Source organism: Callithrix jacchus, chromosome 15 (genome assembly GCF_049354715.1).
Source record: "Callithrix jacchus isolate 240 chromosome 15, calJac240_pri, whole genome shotgun sequence".
Taxonomy (NCBI): domain Eukaryota; kingdom Metazoa; phylum Chordata; class Mammalia; order Primates; family Cebidae; genus Callithrix; species Callithrix jacchus.
Genome location: NC_133516.1, coordinates 21,940,462 through 21,963,265, shown reverse-complemented (window position 1 = coordinate 21,963,265; position 22,804 = coordinate 21,940,462). Strand labels below are relative to the sequence as shown.

Below are 22,804 nucleotides of genomic sequence, written 5' to 3'. Positions count from 1 at the left end.
GAATGTTGAATATTGGCCCCCACTCTCTTCTGGCTTGTAGTGTTTCTGCCGAGAGATCTGCTGTGAGTCTGATGGGCTTCCCTTTGTGGGTGACCCGACCTTTCTCTCTGGCTGCCCTTAGTATTCTCTCCTTTATTTCAACCCTGTTGAATCTGACGATTATGTGCCTTGGGGTTGCTCTTCTTGCGGAATATCTTTGTGGTGTTCTCTGTATTTCCTGCAATTGAGTGTTGGCTTGTCTTGCTAGGTGGGGGAAATTTTCCTGGATGATGTCCTGAAGAGTATTTTCCAGCTGGGATTCATTCTCTTCGTCCCCTTCTGGTACACCTATCAAACGTAGGTTAGGTCTTTTCACATAGTCCCACATTTCTTGGAGACTTTGTTCATTCCTTTTTGCGCTTTTTTCTCTGATCTTGGTTTCTCGTTTTATTTCATTGAGTTGGTCTTCGACTTCAGATATTCTTTCTTCTGCTTGGTCAATTCGGCTAAAGAAACTTGCGTTTGCTTCGCGAAGTTCTCGTATTGTGTTTTTCAGCTCCTTTAATTCATTCATATTCCTCTCTAAGGTATCCATTCTTGTTATCATTTCCTCGAATCTTTTTTCAAATCTTTTTTCAAGGTTCTTAGTTTCTTTGCATTGATTTAATACATGATCTTTTAGCTCACTAAAGTTTCTCATTATCCATCTTCTGAAGTCTAATTCCGTCATTTCGTCACAGTCATTCTCCGTCCAGCTTTGTTCCCTTGCTGGTGAGGAGTTTTGGTCCTTTCTAGGAGGTGATGTGTTCTGGTTTCGGGTGTTTTCCTCCTTTTTGCGCTGGTTTCTTCCCATCTTTGTGGATTTGTCCGCTGGTCGTCTGCGTAGTTGCTGACTTTTCGTTTGGGTCTCTGAGTGGACACCCAGAATGTTGATGATGAAGTATTTCTGTTGCTTGGTTTTCCTTCTACCAGTCTAGCCCCTTCGCTGTACGACTGTTGAGGTCCGCTCCAGACCCTGCTTGTCTGGGGTGCACCTCTAGTAGCCGTGGCACGGCGAGGGATGCTACCAGTTTCTTTTTCTGCTCTCTTTGTCCCAGGATGATGCCTGCCTAATGACAGTCTTTTGGATATAGAGGAGTCAGGGAGCTGCTTGAGGAGACAGTTTGTACTTTATAGGGGTTTAATTGCTGAGCTGTGCACTCTGTTGTTCATTCAGGGCTGTTAGGCTGCTATGTTTGATTCTGCTGCAACACAGCTCATTAAACAACCCTTTTTTTTTTCTCAAATGCTCTGTGTTGGGGGGTTTGGGCTTTATTTTTGGATGTCCGATCAGGTGTCCTGCCCAGCTCGAAGGCAGACTAGCCACTGTTTGGCTGCCGAGGCTCCGCCCTGCTGTTGTGTGATTCGCGCTGTTCCTGCCGGCTCTGCTGTGGTCTCCGCCACGCCCTGCGGCGGAGTCTCTTCGTTGTAGCGTGTTGCCTCAGCAACGGCAGGCTGCGTCAGCAGTGGGCGTGTATCTCAGTAGGGACGTGTTGCCTCGGCAACGGCTGGCTGCGTCAGCAGTGGACGTGTATCTCAGTTGGGGCGGGTTGCCTCGGCACCGGCTGGCTGCCTCAGCAGTGGGCGTGTATATCAGTTGGGGCAGGTTGCCTCCATAGTGGTGGACGCCCCTCCCCCACAGAGCGTCTCGGACCGTCTGCCCGGGATAGTTTGAAATCGCGGTTTTGTTCATCCCACTGGGTATCCCAAACGATCTGTCCCTGCAATCCCCTGGGCTGGGCTACTGTGCAAGTCTCGTTCAGTCTCAGGTCCAGCCCTCTCAAGTCTCAGGCTGCCGGTTCAACAAGGCACCCGGACAAGCGCGCCCTGTGGGGATTGCTGGGTAGGGCCGGCCGCCGCTGCCCCGGCTGCCGGCTTCGCCAGGCAGACCTACTGCCTGGCGTCCCGTGTCTTTTTATACTTGGGAGTTTCCCCGTTCTGTTGCGGATTCAACGCGGGCTCCAATCCTGGGTTGTTCTCACAGCGCCATCTTGAGTCCCCTCCCCTTTCTCTACCTTTGATTCTATTCAGGCTCTCAGCAGATTAAATGATGATCACATACATCATCTAATAGGAAAAGGCAATCTACTTTAATGAGTCCACTGATTCCAATGCTAATCTCATCCAGGAATACTGTTACAGCCACAGTGAGAAATAATGCTTCATCTGGGCACCCTTTGGGATAGTCAAGTTGACACATAGACTTAACCATCGGAATACCTCAGAAAGCATTAAGGTGAAAGTCAAACTGTTATTCTGAAGACTAAGTCCAGCCTACAAAGAGATTTGCTTGACCAACATAAACTTTACAAATGTACATTAGTGTCAACTTTTAAACATTCAGAAATTTTATATATGAACTCAGATTTCCAGCTTTTTAAGAAACGTGGAGTTTTTGTAACAGGGTGAGCTAGTGTTCTTCTATGATAGCAGTCACTGGAGGTGAATGGTAGCTGCCCTGTTTGGAAGGTGTTTCGCTCTCCTTTATGCAGGCATTTGAGTTTGTGATACTGAATAAGGGATCTGAGAATATTGACTCATAGGTTACATATATTAAGGTGAAACTTCTGGGACAAAAGTGTGGAATATAGAGGTTGGCTCAGTTCTAGCCTCTCTGATTGGGTATAATTTATGCAAAGGACAACTGCGGGGAATATATATCCACGATAGACTTATTATGGATACCCTGAGAGTAACTTAGGAATTGGGGTTTTTTTCAAAGAAAGGGTACTGGATATCCTGGAACATGTTTGCTCTCAATATTTGTGCAGCTTAGGGTGGGAGTACAAATAAAGTCCTATGTAAATATTTTGAATTGTAAATATAAACTAACAAACTATTAATAAAAATAAAGTTCTATATTCCATTGAAAGATGCACCTAAATAACATTTAAGGCCAGGGTGTTTGTTCATTTGTTTGTTTTTGAAACAGCGTCTCACTCTGTCACCCAGGTTGGAATGCAGTGGTGCAGTCATGACTTACTGCAGCCTGAACCTCCTGAGACTCAAGGGATGCTCCAGCTTAGCCTCCCAAGTAGCTGGGACTACAGGTCCATGCCACTGTGCATAACTAGTTTTTTGTATTTTTTGTACAGATAGGGGTCTCACTTTGTTCCCCAGGCTGGTCTCAAACTCCTGGACTCAAGCTATCTTTTTGCTTAGGCCTCCCGAAATGCTGGAATTACAGGTATGAGCCACTGCACCTGTCCTAAAGCCAGTTTTAAATTTAAAATTCTCAGACATCTTGGAATTCCAGACCAGAAGAAGGCAGCATGAATGTTAGCCACAGGATACTTCCTCACAGTTCATCTCCATCTCTTCCTACTCTATCTTCATCCTCTACCAGTCAAGCCTTTTGAGGAATAAGCTGATGAAGAATCCAGTACAGGCCCTAGAAGCGAGCTATGTGTCATTTAAGCATAATATTCTTTGGAACATAGGGCAAAGTCTAGAAGCATGTTTTGAACACTAGGAGGGCACATTCCCTTTGCTGCAAGGACTAACCATGAAATAACCAGATGGGGATCATTTCCAGTAGGGATCAGTAACTATAGTCGGCAGGCCAAATCCAGCCCACAGCTTGTTTTTGTATATTCTTTGAATGGTTTGACGTTTTTAAAGAGTTGTAAAAACAAACAAAAAACAAAGCAATGAAGAAGAGATGACAGACATCCCAAGTGATCCACAAAACCCAAAATATCTACTATCTTTCCCTTTACAGAAAAAGTTTCCATAACCCTATTTTAAGACTCACATGAAACTTCCCTCTCACTTGAGTCTAGGGGCAGTATATCCTAGGATCCCAGATTCATCTAAAACTACCACGAAGCCAGTTCAAAGGCTACGTGTCTTCTCCAAAATCCCTCAGTGACCCTGCAACCTGTCTTTTAATCCCACCTTTTGTGAACTCTTTCAAATCAAAGAAGTTCTGGATGGGGTTAGGGGTAGAAACTATAAAGTAACATATAGTGAACTGGTACTTTGAGTCAACCACTGTGCTAGATTTTTAGGTACATTATCCTATTCAATGCTCTTGGGCCATCTTCAATCAAGAGTAGAAACCTAAATCATACAAATAATCCTAGTAAGACCAAAGGTAATGAAAAAGACTAATACTTCCTGTTTTTGCTGAAATTAGTACTGTCATCAACATCATCATTTTAGTTTAACTCAGTGATGTTGATGAGTGAGAGAATCAACCATCTTTTAAAAAGATCCAGTTTCAGTTAAGTGCAGAAATGACTCTTCTTCTCACAGCAAAGAAATGCAGGCTTTTAGCTGAATCTCAGCAAGTTGGGAGTTCCATAGCCTAGAGACCTTGGTGATTAAATTCCACCTTTGCTTTTCCTCTGTGTCTCTCTAAGGAGAGACAGATGGTGTGTCAGGTGAAAGCAGATCATGTGGAGATGAATGTCTCTGACACTGGCTCAAAGGCAGTTTTATATGAGGCCGGTGGCCTTGAATGGAATCAAATACTTATATTAAAAGAGAAGGGGGCTGCCACATTGTAAGCTGCAGCGTCTTACCTCACACAACCTAACTGAGGTTCTGTCATCTGCTGTTTCCTCATAGCACACAAAGCAGTGCTTTCCCAGAGGAAAACAGGCTCTTCCTTCTCAGGGAAAGAAAGGTGTCAATTTAAATCCCTGAACTGACCTAAGAACAAAGAAACCTCAGATAAAGTCACTCATGACCTTTAAAGTTGATCTGATTTTCTTATTCACAGCAATAAAGGTGGCTTTTATTTTATTTTTTTATGAGCAAAGGCAAAAGCCCCATTGTAATTGAATGGGTCAAAAGAGTAGGAGGTTGATTTTTACAGGATTTCTTCAATAAGAAATAGCTTTATTGATAATGTTGAAAATCTTGCTGCAATCTAGTAGAGAATAGGCTGTAAAATTACAAAATTGGAAAACTACAGAGAACCATATAGTAAAGGCAGACATACCCACATTCAGGTGGGATAAGGTTTTGTCATAATTGCTTCAGATGTTTTTAAAATATAAAATAAATATTATTTTCACATTGAATGCTCTTCTTTTGCCAAACTTTTCCCATAGTTCCATTAAACCTATAAATATGATAAATTACATTAATAGCTCCATAATGCTGAATTAATGCTTTAGGATAAATGTTATTTGTTCAAATTTTTATATATGTAGTACTATGCTCAATTCTAATTGGTCTTACATTACTTAGCATTTGTGCATCTCTGTTTGTTAGTAATGCTGGACTATAATTGTAGCCTTAAAAAATGAGTTATGTAACTTACTTATTTTTTTCTATTTTCTGAACTTTTACATGTAAAAGGAATTATCTTTTCCATTTAGATTTGAAGGAATGCACCTATAAAACTGCTGGAGAAACTTTTTACTATTAATTCAAATTTTTAAAGTTTTCAATCTGTCAATATAAAAAAATTCTTTTTTTTTCAGTTTTATCATTTATGTGTTTTATATTTTGTACCTTATCCAAATCTTTAAATTTATTAGCAAAAGTTGTTCATGGTATCCTCTATATACATCCTAAATTAAATTGTACTTGTAATGTTTTTCTTCTCATATTCCTTTTGGTATTTATTTGGGATTGCTCTCCTTTACTCAATTAATTTTTTTCACATATGTCTGTTTTATTAATTATTCAAATAATCAGCTTTTTACATTTGATCATTTCTTCTCTTTCATTTTTTATTTCATTAATTTCTGAGTTTACGTTTCTTTTACATTCTTTCTGTTTGTGCTTTTTAATTATTTGGCTTTTTGACTTGAAACCTTATTTTATTTATTTATCATATTTGTAAAACAAATGCATCACACGACTTTTATACTTTTTTGTTTAAAACTATTTTATATTTTATAATATGATTATTTCTTTACTTACAAGTTGTTAAATGTTGCTTTGCTTTTAAATAAATTTGTTTTCAAGTGTCAATTAATTTCTTATTTATTTTCTTGATTTTAACAATTGACTATGTTCTGTGTGATATCAACTCTTGGGGATCTATTGGGATGACCATTGTGCTCTTATAGAATGTCAACTCAAGAGAATCTTTCATTTGTGTAGGCTTGAACATAACTGAGACCCTTTATTGTTTGATGCTAAATTCCATAAAGGTGCTAAGTCAAGCTAATGAAATGCATCATTTATATTATTACAGTCCTGCTGTGTTTTTTTTTTTTTTTTTTTGAGACGGAGTTTCCCTCTTTTCACCCAGGCTGGAGTGCAATGGTTGCAATCTCAACTCACTGCAACCTCCGCCTCCTGGGTTCAGGCAATTCTCCTGCCTCAGCCTCCTGAGTAGCTGGGATTACAGGCACGCGCCACCGTGCCCAGCTAATTTTTTGTATTTTTTAGTAGAGACGGTGTTTCACCATGTTGACCAGAATGGTCTCGATCTCTTGACCTCGTGATCCACCCGCCTCAGCCTCCCAAAGTGCTGGGATTACAGGCTTGAGCCACCGCGCCCGGCCCCTTGCTATGTTTTTTGCTGCAAGAGTTATCAGTTTCTGAAAACATTCTATTTAAATCCTCCTCCGTGAGTCTATTGATGTGAAAAATAATATTGATTAATTTCATATTGTTAAACATCCCTTTCATTCCTACTAAGTAATGATTATCTTTTTTTATTCATTGTATTCAGTTGGCTAATGATTTGTTTAAGATACTTGTTTCTTTGTTCATAAGAGAGATTAGCCTGTAAATTTCCATTCTTCTAATATCATGGCAACAAAACGAGTTTGGAAGCATGCTTTATTTTTCTTTTCTTTGAAATGTATCGTGTAGGATTGTTATCACTTTTTTTTATCAGAGCCTGTAGTTTTCTTTGTGTATTTTCTTCAGATTATGAATGCTGTTTTTACTATCATTTCAACGTCTTTAGGATTTATAGCCATGTTCTCATTTTTATTCCTAATGTCAGTAATGAGATTTTCATTTTAAAGCACAAGTTATTTTAAAGTGTGTAACCTGATTTCCAATAAATTGGAAAATCTTTTCTTATTGATTTATAGTTTAATTCTACTGTCATCTGAGAATATATTCTACATGATTTTAATCCTTTGAAATTTTATTAGACTTGATTTATGGCACAGCATACACTCCCTTTTTGGTAAAAATTTCATGGCATCTGGAAAAAATGTATTTTCATCAGTTTCTACAAATGTCAGTTTGGCCAAATTAAATGACCATGTTGTTCAAATCTTTTCTATCCTTAAAGTTTTTTTAAAATTTGCTTGTTCTATTAGTTGCTAAGAAAAATGTGTTAAAAGCATCAACTGTAATTGTGTATCTGTCCACAGTGTCAAGTTTTCCGTTGTGTATGAGGCTTTGTTGTTATTGTTTTTGTTTTGTCTTGTTTGAGGGTAAAGTTTCAATAATAAATTACATTTCTTTTATAGATACAGAAGCATTCAGGTTTATTATTTTGGTGGTCAAATTTGGCGAGTTGTATTTATCAAAGAATTTGTTTATTTTATGTTTATTTTTAAATATTCTTATAAACTTTCTCATAATATCTTTTTATTATCCTTTTAAACTCTGTAGCATTGATAGCTATGCCCTTCTTGCCTCACTAAATTATCAATAAAATAATATCAATTATTATTTTGTTGATAATTTCATGTATTCCTTCAATTTTTTTTATTAGTTTCACTCATGGATTGTTGATGGTATGATTAATCTTTGCAAAGGATAAAAGTTTGGCTCAAATTATCTTCTCTATTATATGTGTGTTTTCTACTTTATTTCTATTCTTATCTTTAATACTTCCTTCTTTTTTTTTTCCTTTGGGTTAAATTGTCTTCATTTTGTTTCCAAGTCTCTTAAGACAAAGGCTTAGGCTAGGCATCGTGGCACATGCCTGTAGTCCTAGCTACTTGGGACGCTGAGGCAGGAGAATGTCTTGAGCCCACGAATCGGAGGTTATAGTGAGCTATGATCATACCACTGCACTCCAGGTGAGATGACAGTTGAGACCCTATCTCTAAAAAAAAAAAAAAAAGCTTAGAATGATTTTGAGACTTTCTTTCAAATATATGCATTTAATCCTGTATACATGTCTCTTAGCACTGTTTTAGCCATGTCACATAAGTATCACATACACGTCTTTATGTTTTTCAGCTAAAAAGTTCTTATTTCCTCTTTTTCCCACAAATTACTTAACAGTATCTTATTTAAGAACCAAGCAGGGGATTTCAAATTACCTTTTTGTGATCAAATTGTAGTTTAATTCAATTATGGTCAAAGAAATTTTTTTGAACGACATAAATCATTGAAATTTCTTGAAGTTTATTTTGTGAAAGAACATAAATTTAGGTAAATGTGTACCCAAAAAAATGACTATTCTGTCGTTGTGCACAGTGTTCTACATATGTTAACTGGGTCAGTTTTGTGATTATTTTAGAATCTATACTTATAGTGAGTTTATTTTTGTTTGCTTGTTCTTTGTACATAGAAAGAAATGTGTTAAATCGTTACGACTATAAATTTATCTGCTTATTTTAATCTTATTAATTTCTGCCTATATATTTTGAAGCTAAACATTGGGTACATTAACGTTTAAATTGTTATAACTTATTGATTAACATACCTTTGTCTTTGTGAAATGTTGGTCATTATCTCTAATAATGTTTTTGCCCTTAAAAATGTACTTTATATTGCATTAGTACTGTCACATCAGCTTTTTTTGGTTTGTCTGTACATGGTATCTTTTTTTCATTCTTTTCTTGGAAGGTAAGTTCTTGTCTTTAAAGTGTTCATTTTGTAAATAGCATAAAGCTATACGGTTTTTCAATCTGCTCTAAAAATGTTGTCTTAATAGAAGTATGTAGCCTATTTACATTTAGTACAATTACTGATGTTTGTTTATTTAGACAATTACTTTTTGTTCTATTTAACACATTTATATTCCTTTTTTTCTTTCTTGCCTTATTTTTTGACTAATCAAAAAATTTTATTATTCTATGACTTTCCTCCCAATAAGTGGTGAGGCTTTGGCTCTGTGTCCCAATCGAAATCTCATCTTGAATTATAAGCTCCCACATGTTGAGGGAGGGACCTGATAGGAGGTGATCGGATTATGGAGGCAGTTTCCCCCATGTTGTTCTTGAGATAGTGAAGGAATTTTCATGAGATCTGATGGTTTAAAAGTAACAATTTCCCCTGCACACACACTGTCTCTCTCTCCTGCCACCCTGTAAAATATGCCTTGCTTCCCCTTTCACCATGATTGTAAGTTTCGTGAGGTTTCTCCAGCCGTGTGTAACAGCAAGTCGATTAAATCTCTTTTATTCATAACTTACCCAGTTTTAGGTAGTATCGTTACAGTAGTGTGAAAATGGATTAAAACAGTTCGTTATATTTTTTCTTATCCTTTTAGTAGTTTCACTACAGATCACTGTGTACATCCTTAACTCATTGTAGGTTAATACAATTTATTAATTTTTACTACTTCTCCAGTATCACTGGAATCCTAGAACATGATGACTTCATTAATTTTTCTCTTGTCTTTTGTATTACATGCTTTATGAGTTTTAACTCTACATATATATTTTTAAATTCCATGCAAAATTTTTTTTAAATTATACTTTGAGTTCTGGGATACAAGTGCAGAACATGCAGGTTTGTTACATAGGTATACACGTGCCATGATGGATTGCTGCACCCATCAGCCTATCATCTACTTTAGGTATTTCTACTAATGTTATCCCTCCCCTAACTCCCCACCCCCCAGCAGGCCCTAGTGTATGATGTTCCCCTCCCTGTGTCCATGTGTTCTCATTGTTCAACTCCCACTTATGAGTGAGAACATGTGGTGTTTGGTTTTCTATTCCTGTGTTAGTTTGCTGAAGATGATGGTTTCCAGCTCCATCCATGTCCCTGAAAAGGACATAAACTTTTCCTTTTTTATGGCTGCATTGTATTCCATGGTGTATATGTGCCACATTTTCTTTATCCAGTTTATCACTGATGGGCACTTGAGTTGGTTCCAAGTCTTTGCTATTGTGAACAGTGCTGCAATAAACATATGTGTGCGTGTGTCTCTATAGTAGAATGACTTACAATCCTTTGGGTATATAACCAGAAATGAGATTGCTGGGTCAACTGATATTTCTGGTTCTAGATCCTTGAGGAATCACCACACTGTCCTCTACAATGCTTAAACTAATTTATACTCTCACCAACAGTGTAAAATCGTTCCTGTTTCTTCACATCCTCTCCAGCATCTGTTGTTTCCTGACCCTTTAATGATCAGCATTCTAACTGGCATGAGGTGGTATCTCATTGTGGTTTTGATTCGCATTTCCCTAATAACAGTGATGATGAGCCTTTTTCATATGTTTACTGGCGGCATAAATGTCTTATTTTGAGAATGTACATATCCTTTGCCCACTTTTTGATGTGGTTATTTGGTTTTTTCCTTGTAAATTTAGTTAAGTTTCTTGTAGTTTCTGGATATTCACCCTCTGTCACATGGATAGATTGTAAAATTTTTTCTCATTCTGTAGGTCATCTTCTTCCTATGTGTTTACGTGGCAGTTCCTTAGTGCTTGCACGTGGACAGCAATTGAGTCTCTTTTTCTTCCTATGAGGCTACTAATCTCATCAGGAGGGCTCAACCTCATCATCTAATCTCTCTCTAACTACATTTCAAAGGCCCAGTCTCCAAATACCATTATATTGAAGGTTGGAGCTTCAGCATTTAAATTTGAGAGAGGCATAGACATTCAGTTGATAACATGCCCAACCCAATGAGACTGCCAGAATCTCTGCTTCGAATTTTCGTCCTTGTGTAGCTATGTTGTGCTAGGCCTTTTTCCCTATACACATGAAAGTGAAGAATATCAAATGCGTCAGTGGAAATCATGTGTAGATGTTGGGCTTACTTCTCTAAAGGTTTTTTTATTCGTTGTCATGATCCTTCACATTATAGCTGCTTTAGTTGCTGCTTGGTGATTTCAACATCTGTGTTGTCCGTTGTATTCAGCTTTTATAGTTATTTTCAGCAGAAGTTTAGTCCGATATAAACTACTCCTTTTAATCTAAAAGCAGTGGTACACACTTGGCTTTCTAAATGGCATGAGCGAGGAGGAGAAATTCTTTCTAGCAATAAGATTATACAATTAGGAGAACTTCTCTTGTGTTCTCTAGGAATTTATAATGCAGATAGCGTTGATGTCTCTCTCATTCACTCTTCCTTTACTTCCAGTTTACAAATTAATTTTATGAGGAAACAATCTGACAAAAAACTGTACATTTACTCTTTGAATCTATTTTGGTCAATGTCATGTAAACAAGAAAAGGGGGTTCAAAAATAAGTTGGTACTAAAATGGCAAAGAATGTTTGGTACATCCACCTTGTGTAGTTATTATGAAATAAGAAATAATTTGAAAGTAAGTCAGCTGTGAGTGGCAAGACCATAGCTCTTGGAAGCAAACGTCTTATTGTACTTAGCACTTTCCTGTTTCCACAACATTCAAGGCTCTGTTCTAAGACAGATGACAGATGACAGATAGATACATATAGAGAGATAGATATAAAGAATGTAAGGAGAGATATAAAACGGAAGCATAAAAGGAATAATATTTAAATTTCTACTCATTATTTTATCAAGAATGAAAATTTACAAAATTTTAAAGATAATATCTTTATTTGCCAATTAAGCATATTAATTTGATGTCAAATCACTTTCAGTGTATTTTCAGAAAGTTTGAACATAAATATCCAATTCAAATATTCAATCTGTCAGGAATGGGCCATGATGCTTATTCCTGTTACATGTCACTTTCATGTGTTTACTGTGCTAAATTTCTCACCAGACTTCAACAAATTACTGTCACCTACAGAGCATTAAGATAATTTCTCATTGAAGATAAGAAGCAAAAGCAAAACTACTTAGCACTTGGCTAGTGCTTTACATAGATTAATCCATACTCTGCAAGTATTATCTTGTTCTCATTTTAACAATTGGGATACAAGAACGAAGAAAGATTAACTCTGTAGAATAGAATGAGCAGCATTTGTTTAAATAAGAACTGTGCATGGATAATCATCCTACTTATAGGATGTACTCCCTAAGCCAAAACTAAAGCAAATCATCAAGCCAAAACAACTAACCAAGTAAATGAATTAAATAACTCATGTTTAACAGGGTCATACATTTTTTTTTTAACTCTTCACAGTAAGAATCTGGAAAAAATGTTATTTAAAGATACACACTACTTTTGTGTCTCAGGGATAGAAACTTGAACTTTCTGGAAATAATCACCTTACTTGTGGGGAGGAATATGTGAAGAATCTACTAGAAGGATCAAGTAAGTATCTATTTACTGTTTTGGGGGAAGACTTTTTCTGTGCAGTATAATAACCCAAGTAATGGTGCTTTGGGTTGAGAAGTTAAAATTTTCATTTTAAATTACAAGAGTCTTTTTTCAGACTTACATTCTGATTAGGCTAATGCTAGAGTCAAAGATGTTTCCTTTCTTTGAAAACATATTTCACTTACTTTCAATGAATGGCAAAAGTTATTAGCTGTTAGTCTTTGCACATGTTTACTTTAACAGACTAATTAATACATGTATACTTTTGACTGACACTAATTTTGCATGCTTATTTAAGCCAGTGTTTTTCAAAATTCCAATAATTTAGGATTTTGTCAAGATAACATAAGGTACACATTAAGAATACAGGGTGGCTGCAGTGACTCACGCCTGTAATCCCAGCACTATGGAAGGCATAGTCGGGTGGATCACCTGAGGTCGGGAGTTTGAGATCAGCCTGACCAACATGGAGAAATCCTGTCTTTTCTAAAAATAAAAAATTAGCCAGGCATGGTGGCGCATGCTGTAATCCTAGCTACTCAGGAGGCTAAGGCTGGAGAAGTGCTTGAACCTGGGAAGCAGAGGTTGCAGTGAGCCGAGATCGCACCATTGCACTCCAGCCTGGGCAACAAGAGTGAAACTCCGTCTCAAGAGAAAAAAAAAGAATATAGTTTCCTAGGTCATATCCCTGAAATTCTGATTTAGAAGGGCTAGTCTAGGACTCAGAAGTTTGCATTTCAGTATTTCCTTTGTGTTTATTGTATCAATAATGTTTGAGAATCACTGCCAGAGGTTTCTCCAAATGTTGTACATTTATCCCTTTACAAATTCACTTAAAAAGTGAGCTTCTTCACTCACTGTAGATGCTCAGAACTAAAACACTAGAAGTTTTTTTTTTTAATGTAAATACAAAATTGAAACCTGAAAACATGCAAAGAGAATCAGATTTTTTACCAGTGCAGTAAAACTACTTGAATTCCTATTGAAATGCTGGTTATTGTGAAGTTTTAGCCTCATTTTTATGGCATTGTAATATCACTTGAGATAAAGACTTACGTAGCTTCTGTCACTTCCCATGCTCCTATCACTGGCTCAGACCTCCTGCCACCGTGCCATCTTTCAAAGAAGTCCAAAAGAGGTGCCAAAGAGGTGAAATTAAGAATTTCTCCACTTTGTGCGAATCCCAAGAACTGATGACGCTTCTTTATCCTTCCCTCTCCTCTGATCCACTGGCCACACTAGCTGTACTCACACCACGGGATGATAGTTTTTCTCTTAGACCTGGAATTTCCAGCCAGTCAATAAGATTTATTACATATATTTTTTGAGACAGGGTTTCACTCACTTTGTCACCCGAGCTGCAGTACAGTGGTGTGAACATGGCTTACTATAAACTTTAAACTCCTAGGTTCAAGCAATCTTCCCACCTCAACCTCCTGAGTAGCTGGGAGTACAGGCACATGCCACCATGCCCGACTAAGTTATTTATTTATTTTTTGTAGAGACAGGGTCTCATTATGTCGGTCTTAAACTCCTGGGCTCAAGTGATCATCCTGCTTTGGCCTCCCAAAGTTCTGGGATTATAGGCACGAGCCACTGCACTCAGCCCAGTAACACTTACCAATTACTGATTACCACTCTTATTTTACTGTGATGTTTGACTCACATCTGTTATCACACTAGATTCACATTATCACTCTCAGATTTTGTTCTCAATTCTCAGTACACATTCTGTGTTAGTATCTTTCAGATGGCATCTACCATGACTTAGCCTGACTTCACTATTTATGTACACATCCTTTTTCTTCCTCCTTCCTATGTTTGCTGATTCTTCCTCTCTCCCTCCCTCCCTCCCTTCTTTCCTCTGGTCACTCTTCTCTTCTCCTTTCATTTCCTTTCTCTTTTCCTTAGAGGATTCTCTGAGGAGGCATACAAACTTTCTTAACACTGCCCAGAGTTTGTCCATCAGAGCATTAACTCCTGTCACTTGTGCATTTTGAGTATGTGGGCATTGAATGTGGAAAGTGAGAGACACAGGGAGGGGTGTGAGACAAGTCACTGTCACAATGCACATGCATGAAGCTGGTCAAAGTCCTTACAGAGTGTCTGCAGTAATCCGAATAAGAGACAAATGAGGCTGAGAGATTTTGAAGTGCTGCACGAGAGATGTCTGAAACAGATGGCTTTGAAAAGATGAATAAGAGTTGACAGGTAGACAAATCATAGAAAGTTGAGGGACTCCAAGTAGAGAGACTGACATATGGAAAGATATCAAGGCATGAAACGTGTTGTGTACAGGGACCCATAGGCAGCTCTATTTTGGCAGAACACAAAATTTAAGAAGGTAATGACAAGAGAAGAGGCTAAAGAGATGATAAAGAAGCTCCTACAAACTTCTAGATTTCTTTGTAATCCTTTATGGAATTAAAAACTGTTGTGTTATTTGTTTAGTTTTATGTACATAGAGTTTCTCTTATTATTTGTTCAATTTTATGAGGCATTTTATGTCCTATAAAGGCAAGAACATCTCCATCTTCTCCGCTGTGTTTGGCATAATGTAGGCTTTTTAAATAAAGAGGGATACAGATTGCTAAGGGCCTTTCACATTATTCTAGGAATCTCCATTCACTCTCTAAGGTGCTTGAGGGCACCTGTCACATCTAGCCCTTCTCACTGCCTCGTGAAGAGCTTTCTATATAGTAAGTACACAGAGACTGTTTTACTGAAAGAATATCGGGTTATTTAATTATCAAATTACTTGGATTTACTGGAAAGTTATGAAAAGAGTAGGCATGCTAGGAAAGACTGCTTCCTTGTAAAAGAGATGTCAAGAAAGTATGATTTGCATAATCTGAAGGAAGATTGAAGAGCTTTTTGACATCTCTCTATTTTTCAAACTAACTTAACTAATCAAATCATTCATAACACTTAAACTAATTTATGCTATTAGAACTAGCCTCTCTAGATTCTGGCATGTGAATTTTCCAAGACATCAGCATAAGCACTTGCTATTACTGTGTGTGTGTGTGTGTGTGTGTGTGTGTGTGTGTGTGTGTATCCATAATACTGAACAGCTATCCAGATGTTAACAGGTTAGTGTGGTTTTAGAATATAACTGCATTTAGGAACATTAATTGCTCAATGACATCCACTTTTGGATATAGTACACTCAATGTAAGTGTGGAGAAGTGAATATGTGTAAGTCTCGACAAATTAATAATTCTTGTGTTAAAGCCACCAGACATTTCCAGCTGCATAGCTACAGTTGTGACATCCCTCTCAAACACCCAAAGAAAACATGAGGTCAGAATAAGTGATTCCATTTCGGTTTACTTATTCTTTTCAAAATCTCACTTGGCAGTCTCGATGAATAGATCTAGCCTAGAAAACACACCAAATGTGAAGATGAAAATCTGTGAGTGACTCCATGAAGATGCTTGAGATATAGCCAAGTTTTTACGCGGTTACACTTATCAGTTGTTCTCTGTAGATATCTTTCTTTTCCCAAAAATAGCTTGCAATGTATTGTTTAAATGTGACTTGATAATTTTAGTAAAATAAGCAACCTCTGGCAGAAAATACAGAAGAATTCTTGCTCACTATATTAAATTGCTAACTGAATATGTACCAGCACAATCTGAGGTCAAATGGTACCTTAAAGATCATGTACATTGTCTGGCTCATCTAGGAACTGATGACCTATGGAACTGAATCTGACCTACAGATGGTTTTTTTGTGTTTTTTTTTTTTTTTGACTTACACTTGATTTTGACCAAAAAAAAAAAAATGAAGTTGCAGCCATTTAAAACTCAAGATGTTTCTCACAAGTGTCTAGACTTGCAACTTTTCTTCTTCTGTGACAATATCCAGGCTTTATCTTTATGGGGAAACCATAACCTGGAGCTGGCAACCATTGTTTCTATATATACATATGTATATGTGTATATATACATGTATTTTATTCCGTTATAAGTTTTGGGGCACATGTGAACAACATGCAGGATTGTTGCATAGTTACATACATGGCAATGTGGTTTACTGCCTTCCTCCCTATCACCTATATCTGGCATTTCTCCCCATGTTATCCCTCCCCAGCTCCACAGCACCCCCTGTTCCTCCCCTAGCTCCCCACCACAGACAACAAACATGAAAAAATGCTCATCATCACTGGTCGTTTAGAGAAATGCAAATCAAAACTACATTGAGATACCATCTCACGCCAGTTAGAATGGAGATCATTTAAAAATCTGGAGACAACAGATGCTGGAGAGGATGTGGAGAAATAGGAACACTTTTACACCGTTGTTCCCATTAGTGAGGAAGGCCCTACCTCTCTGCATGGTATTCTACCCATCATCTCCTGTAAGAATTTAGGTTTCTGGCCTGACCTCTGTAGACACTCGAATTTCTGGCTCCCGCACTTGAATAATGCTAAGGGATATTTTAGCTCTCATATCTTAAATCCCTGAAGTTGACTAATATATGCTGTACTTTTATCTGGTTGACATGGATAATTTTTCTTCAGTATGGCATTATCTGACAATATACATATTATAATTTGTTTAACATGTTACAGTCTTAAACTAATTAGGGATTTACTTCTATCTAATGAAATATGCTTATAGCAGTTTAATGTTATCTTGTTAGTACAGATTGAAAAGGCCTAATTCTTTTTTTAAATCTTCTTCTTTAAAGTCAACTGAAATATACAGGCATTAGACCAGGGAAAGCCTCATTCAACAATATGGGCTATATATAGACATATCCAATATGTTTATAATCTCAGATTAATTTTTGTTCTGAATGTTTATCAAACTATAATACACAACTTGAATTAGGATTAATTTTAGAGAGGCAATGAACATTATTCTGTATAATTGGGACTCCAAAGCTCACTGACAGTATAATTTGGCCTACTTCTCTGATTATTTATTTAGCAAATGTTTATCATATCTCAAAACCTTTGTGCAAAGGGCAATTAAGAAATATAAAGGTGAATGAAACGTGGTGTCTGCCCTCCAAATAATTTACATTCTAGTCAGGGATACAAATACATAAATAATTCAAGGCACCAGAGCAGGGGAGTGCAAAATAGATGGCAGGCGGAAGCGAACAGTCTCGACAGCCTCAAGGTTGGAACTAGGGTAAAGGGCTATGTGGGGGAGGACTGGAGGGTTATTTTAATATTCTCACTAGTGATCTGGATGCTATTAGGAGAGTCCATTCAGAATTGTAGCCCAAATAGATGCTAAATGCTGCCCAATAAAAAGAAGTAAATTTCAGGACCAGTCCTCTCAGTAAGATAATTTTTTCATCAGCTTATATAGCTTCCTAAAAATGCCACTTGGAGAGTTAAAGGTTGGCCTCAAAAAAGTGAGAATACTAGTATAGAGAACAAAAGATTAACTACAGCCTGTCTTTCCAATTGGAGTTTTTTGACTTGTTTTTCATAGGGATTGGTGTACATAATCCAGGCTGGTGTGGATTTGATGGTGGTCATAATATTTGCAAAGAAGACAGACAGGTAATATCCTCCCACATAACACTGAAATACTTGGTCTATTAAGTGACCGTTCTATAATAAGTTTATTCTACAGGTAAAATCAGACAAATATACTGTTTGCTATCATAGTGTTTTTTTTTTTTATGGTAGTAACTATTGGGCTGAAGCTTTCCCTTTTCAAATTCTTTTGCAAATTCTTTTTGGATCATCTGATGACATTAGGAGATCTCACCAAATGACTAATACTCATTCAGTACCTCAAGAGAACGAGGTGGGAATTACGAGAGGTATGGGGTATCACTGGTAAATGTGGCAGAGTGTATGCTTCAAATTGCTGTGCTGCTATAAAATATCATTTCTAATTATGTAGCATTAGTGTGCTCTCAGTAATACCAGCTGGCCAAACACAGACAGGAAAAAAGTATTGATAACCTACACTCATTTGGAATTAATAATTTGATGAACCCGTCTTTTCCATCTGCATAAATCCTTCCATTTGCCCTTCCTTCCTAATTGTCTTTTATCAACAGTGGTTGGAGCAATGTTTTCTCTCTTTTTCTTTCTTCTCCTTCTTTCTATTTTTCATTTCTGGCTCTTTCCTAAGCACAATCAGCAAACTATTCACCCAAGCGTATATTTGTTGGGCATAACTGGAACAAAGCACTAGAATAGATACCATCCAGGACATGGTGGACAAGCACCATGCAGTCCCTGCCTACAATACGTCTGCAGTGTGGGAGTGGAGGAGAGAGGAGGAGGAGGGGACGGTACTTTGTTAAAAACCTGTAATGCTGTAAGCCTCACAAGTCATTAAGTTTGCCCGAATATTTATAAGGGTGATTACAGAGAGATCAAATAAATTACCTGAGCTTGAAAATGGTGCATGTGCCCCCCACACACATACCCTCAATCCAGAAGCTTTTGTTTGTGCCTTGTTTATTGCACTGGTTGACTTTTGCCTTCTCATGTGGTTAACTGTGTACATCTGTGAGACATATTTCCATAACTCTAGCTCCTGGCCTAGGGTCTGGCTCATAACAACCACTCAGTGAATGCTTATTGAATTAGTTGAATTTTCATAACTAAAACCAAAATAGTAGTGGGGAACTCATACTTACTGTTCATAAGCTCTGATACACATTTGCAGCAAACTAACACAAGAACAGAAAATCAAACACCGCATGTCCTTACTCATAAGTGGGAGTTGAACAATGAGAACACATAGACACAGGGAGGGGAGCATCACACACCGGGGCCTGTCAGAGTCTGGGAAGTTAGGGGAGGGAGAGCATTAGGAGAGAAATACCTAATGTAGATAATGGGTTGATGGGGGCAGCAAACCACCATGGCGCGTGTATGCCTATGTAATAAACTTAAAGTATAATAATAATAATTTTTTTTAAAAAGCTCTGATGCAACGTTTGTTCACCACAGGGTTGGAGCACTTCCTTGGAGGAGAAAGAATACCCTTTCCTTAGTCACCGAGCAATTTTCCAGAACATCAGTTTCCCTCAAGTAAATAAGAAAAGTGCAGGTTACTACAGCTTCACTTACTTACTGGAGAAACTGAATGGTCCAAGTGTATGAGTGTACACCACTTTAGGAAAACCTAATGTGAAACAGCTGAACATTAAAAAGGTTTTAAGGAATGGAAATCTCATGAATTGGATTTCTAGTGTGCTACAGGCAGCCCACTAGCTCCACTGGTTGCCTCTGCCATGCTCAGCGTAGGGGTACTATGATAAGACAGATCAGCGCATCTGTGACTCTGGAGACCCAAGATGAGAAATGGTTAGGTTCTTAGCAGCCTCACTGGGGTCCACACTGGTGTTCTGACTATCCACTTTCACCTCAGCTCAGGATTTCATACGCTCTGTTGACTAAGCACATTCTCACCAACATAAACTTTAGCAAATTTGCATTTGATCTCTGAAATCCTGTGAAAAATGAACCAATGCCTACACTGTGTTTGAGAATCAAGTCTCAAATCACTCAAAGACTTCTTCCCACTGTCTTTTGAAAAATCTCCAGAATCCTCTATGTTCCGCTTCTACTGGACCCCTTGCTCCCAGTTCTACCTCACTCTCCTCAAGAGTAGACATGGTGCAGAAATGAAGGGGTCAAGATCAGGGTCATTTATCAGGTCCTGTGCTAACCAAGATAGTCTCTTTCTCCCTCAACACATTTCTTTCTATCTCTCTCTCTCTCTCTCTCTCTCTCTCTCTCTGTGTGTGTGTGTGTGTGTGTATGTGTGTATGTGTGTGTGTGTATTTCCCCTCTTGGTAGGGTCTCTCTCTTCATTTTTAAAGCTATCAAGGTAAGACAGGCCTAGGATTCATCCCATGTGAGCTCTCTCCCAGGCCTACTTAGTACAGAGTGCTCCTATTAGACCCACTGATATGGCCTGCTAAGGGCTGAGAGTGAGGGTGGTCTGCCCCAGGTATAAAAAATAAAGGTGTGAATTGTCTGTAAATAATTTAAAAGCAATAACAGAACAACTAAAAATCTGTTTGTTATCAACATGCACCAATAATTCTAAACAATGTCTGTGATCGAACACTCCTCCTGTCCTGAGAGAGGCAGGCTGACCATTCCTTGTGCCCTGCCCTTCATACACCTCTTGCCAGCCCTGCTGTGGGTCATAGAGAGAAATTCCTTTTCTTTGGCTTGCGTTTCTCAGACTTAACTTTCCTTCCGGTGGAGGAATGGTAAGCACAGTGAACTTAAGGCAGAACAACATGTGGTCCTCGGACCATTATTAGCAGCCTCTCTTGTTTTGTTTTTGTTTGTTTGTTTGTTCATTTTGAGACAGAGTCTCTCTCTACCACCAGGCCAGAGTGCAGTGGTGCGATCTCTCACTGGAGGTGAACTCCACCTCCCGAGTTCACGCGATTCTCCTGCCTCAGCCTCCTGAATAGCTGCAACTACAGGCTCACGCCACCATGTCCAGCTAATTTTTGTATTTTTAGTAGAGATGGGGTTTCACCATGTTGGTCAGGATGGTCTTGATCTCTTGATCTCATGATATGCCCACCTAGGCCTCCCAAAGTGCTGGGATTACAGGTGTCAGCCACCACACTCGGCTGCCTCTCTTACTTAGATCTATTAAGCTGTCAGTTTAAAGAGAGAGAGAAAGATGAAGCAGTATACTTTTCATAAATTTGAAGTTATTTTTCTTGTAAATATCATTATATAAGGTTTAGGAATATAATTTGAAGAATGAACTATATTCTCCAAATTATATTCCTAAACTTTATACAAGGTACTGTAATGACTAAATTGGATGTTCTTTTTTTTTTTTTTTTAAACAGGATCTCTCTCTGTCATCCAGATTAGAATGCAGTGTGCACAATCATACCTCACTGCAGCCACAACCTTCCAGGATCAATGGATCCTCTCACCTCAGTCTCCCAAGTACCTGGGACTACGAGTGTGCACCACCACACCCTGCTAATTTTTCAATTTTTTTGTAGAGGCGGGTGTCTCAATATGTTGCCCAGGCTGCTCTCAAACTCCTGGCCTCCAGTGATCCTCTTGCCTTGGCCTTGAAAAGTTCTGGGATTACAGGCATGAGCCACCATGCCCAGCCTGGTAAACCAATCACAATGTTTTGGAATGAGCAAAAAAGAAAATGTTTCACATAGAAAATTAACTAATTTGTTATTTAAATGAGAAATGAGACAATATGACTCACGCATCTAAACTATTCAGGCATCAAAATAAGTAATTGTCAATACGTAGAGCAAAAATAGGCATAAATCACTCTATTTCCCAAAAGTCTGTAAAACCAAAAACAACGTCATTGATAATATTTTATTTGGAGAGAAAGAAGAATGAGTTATTGGTAAACTTATCTAATGACATCTTTTTGATGTTACATTCTGCCAATGGCATAGGATGTGACTGAGCAATTGGCATCCCACAGGCATGCTGCCCTTTACAGTGAGATCAAAGCATTTTTTAATGCAGAGTGTGGATCAGCTTTTGGCAAATGTACTTTGAATAAGAAAAAGTGCCCAATGACTTCTTAGTTTGCTTATCCTTAAAAACATACACTACAGGAGAGAGATTTCTCATTTAGGTACCACCTGTTTTAACGAGCCAAGAGTTAAGCTGGAAATGGCACGTTGGGGTCAGAACCAAAGGTGCACCAGCTATGTGTGCGGTAAGAGAACACTTTACCACAGGGATAACGGGGGCTGCTCTTGAATGCCAGTGCACACACTGCTTATTCTCAGAGAACAGGTCACCAATTGGAAGTCACCAATATATCTTCTGATCTTAATTTAGTGTTGAAAGAAATTATAAAACCTATGACTCTGATTCAATTGTAGAGCCTGGAGGTATGCCTTCTCCTCCTGCTGTTCAAAGAAATAAGCAGCAAGTATATGACTGTCACAATATTTAAGTTGGCTAACTGTTGAAGGGAAAGGTGCTTGCATTGCTTGAATATGAAATGAAATGAAAGATTTTTTTCATGGCACTGTTAAAATCAGTAAAGACCATCTCTACGATTCAGTCAGTATCTGAATGGTTTAAATCTATCATCTTAGAGGTAAAATATAATATTTAATGTTTAGAAAAATATATCAAAATATATTTAAAAGACTGAATTATGGTAAAGGCAGCTTTTTCATCAAGAATTTGGATCTTTCTCAGAATGTGATAATTTTTTCCTTCCATCAGAAAAATCAATGATCAACTAAACACTTTTTAAAAATGCATACAAATGTCACAGCAAAATATAAATACTTTAAGAATTAAAGCAACTGAAAGTGGATAATTAATTCATTTTCTTCTTTCTCCCAAGTTAAATATCCAGACTTCCAGCTTTGGACATGATATTCCAAATTAGTATGTGAGAGAATGTTGAAGTAACCTTCAATGAAATCTCTCTCCATCTTTCCAGGCTCTTCACTGATCTCAATGTCTATAATTATCTGACAAGTCAGTGGGTGCAGTGGG

General features: G+C 37.8%; 1 long non-coding RNA gene across 1 annotated transcript in view; it reads left to right on the top strand.

Annotated features, from left to right (window-relative positions):
* Window positions 1-12,248: 12,248 nt before the first annotated feature.
* The window catches only part of LOC118147813 (uncharacterized), a 45,764-nt gene continuing 35,208 nt past the window's right edge, over window positions 12,249-22,804 (top strand). Inside the window, exons 1-2 of the long non-coding RNA XR_004734416.3 lie at window positions 12,249-12,330; window positions 17,790-17,860. This is a non-coding gene — a long non-coding RNA (uncharacterized LOC118147813). The remainder of the gene's footprint in view (window positions 12,331-17,789; window positions 17,861-22,804) is intronic.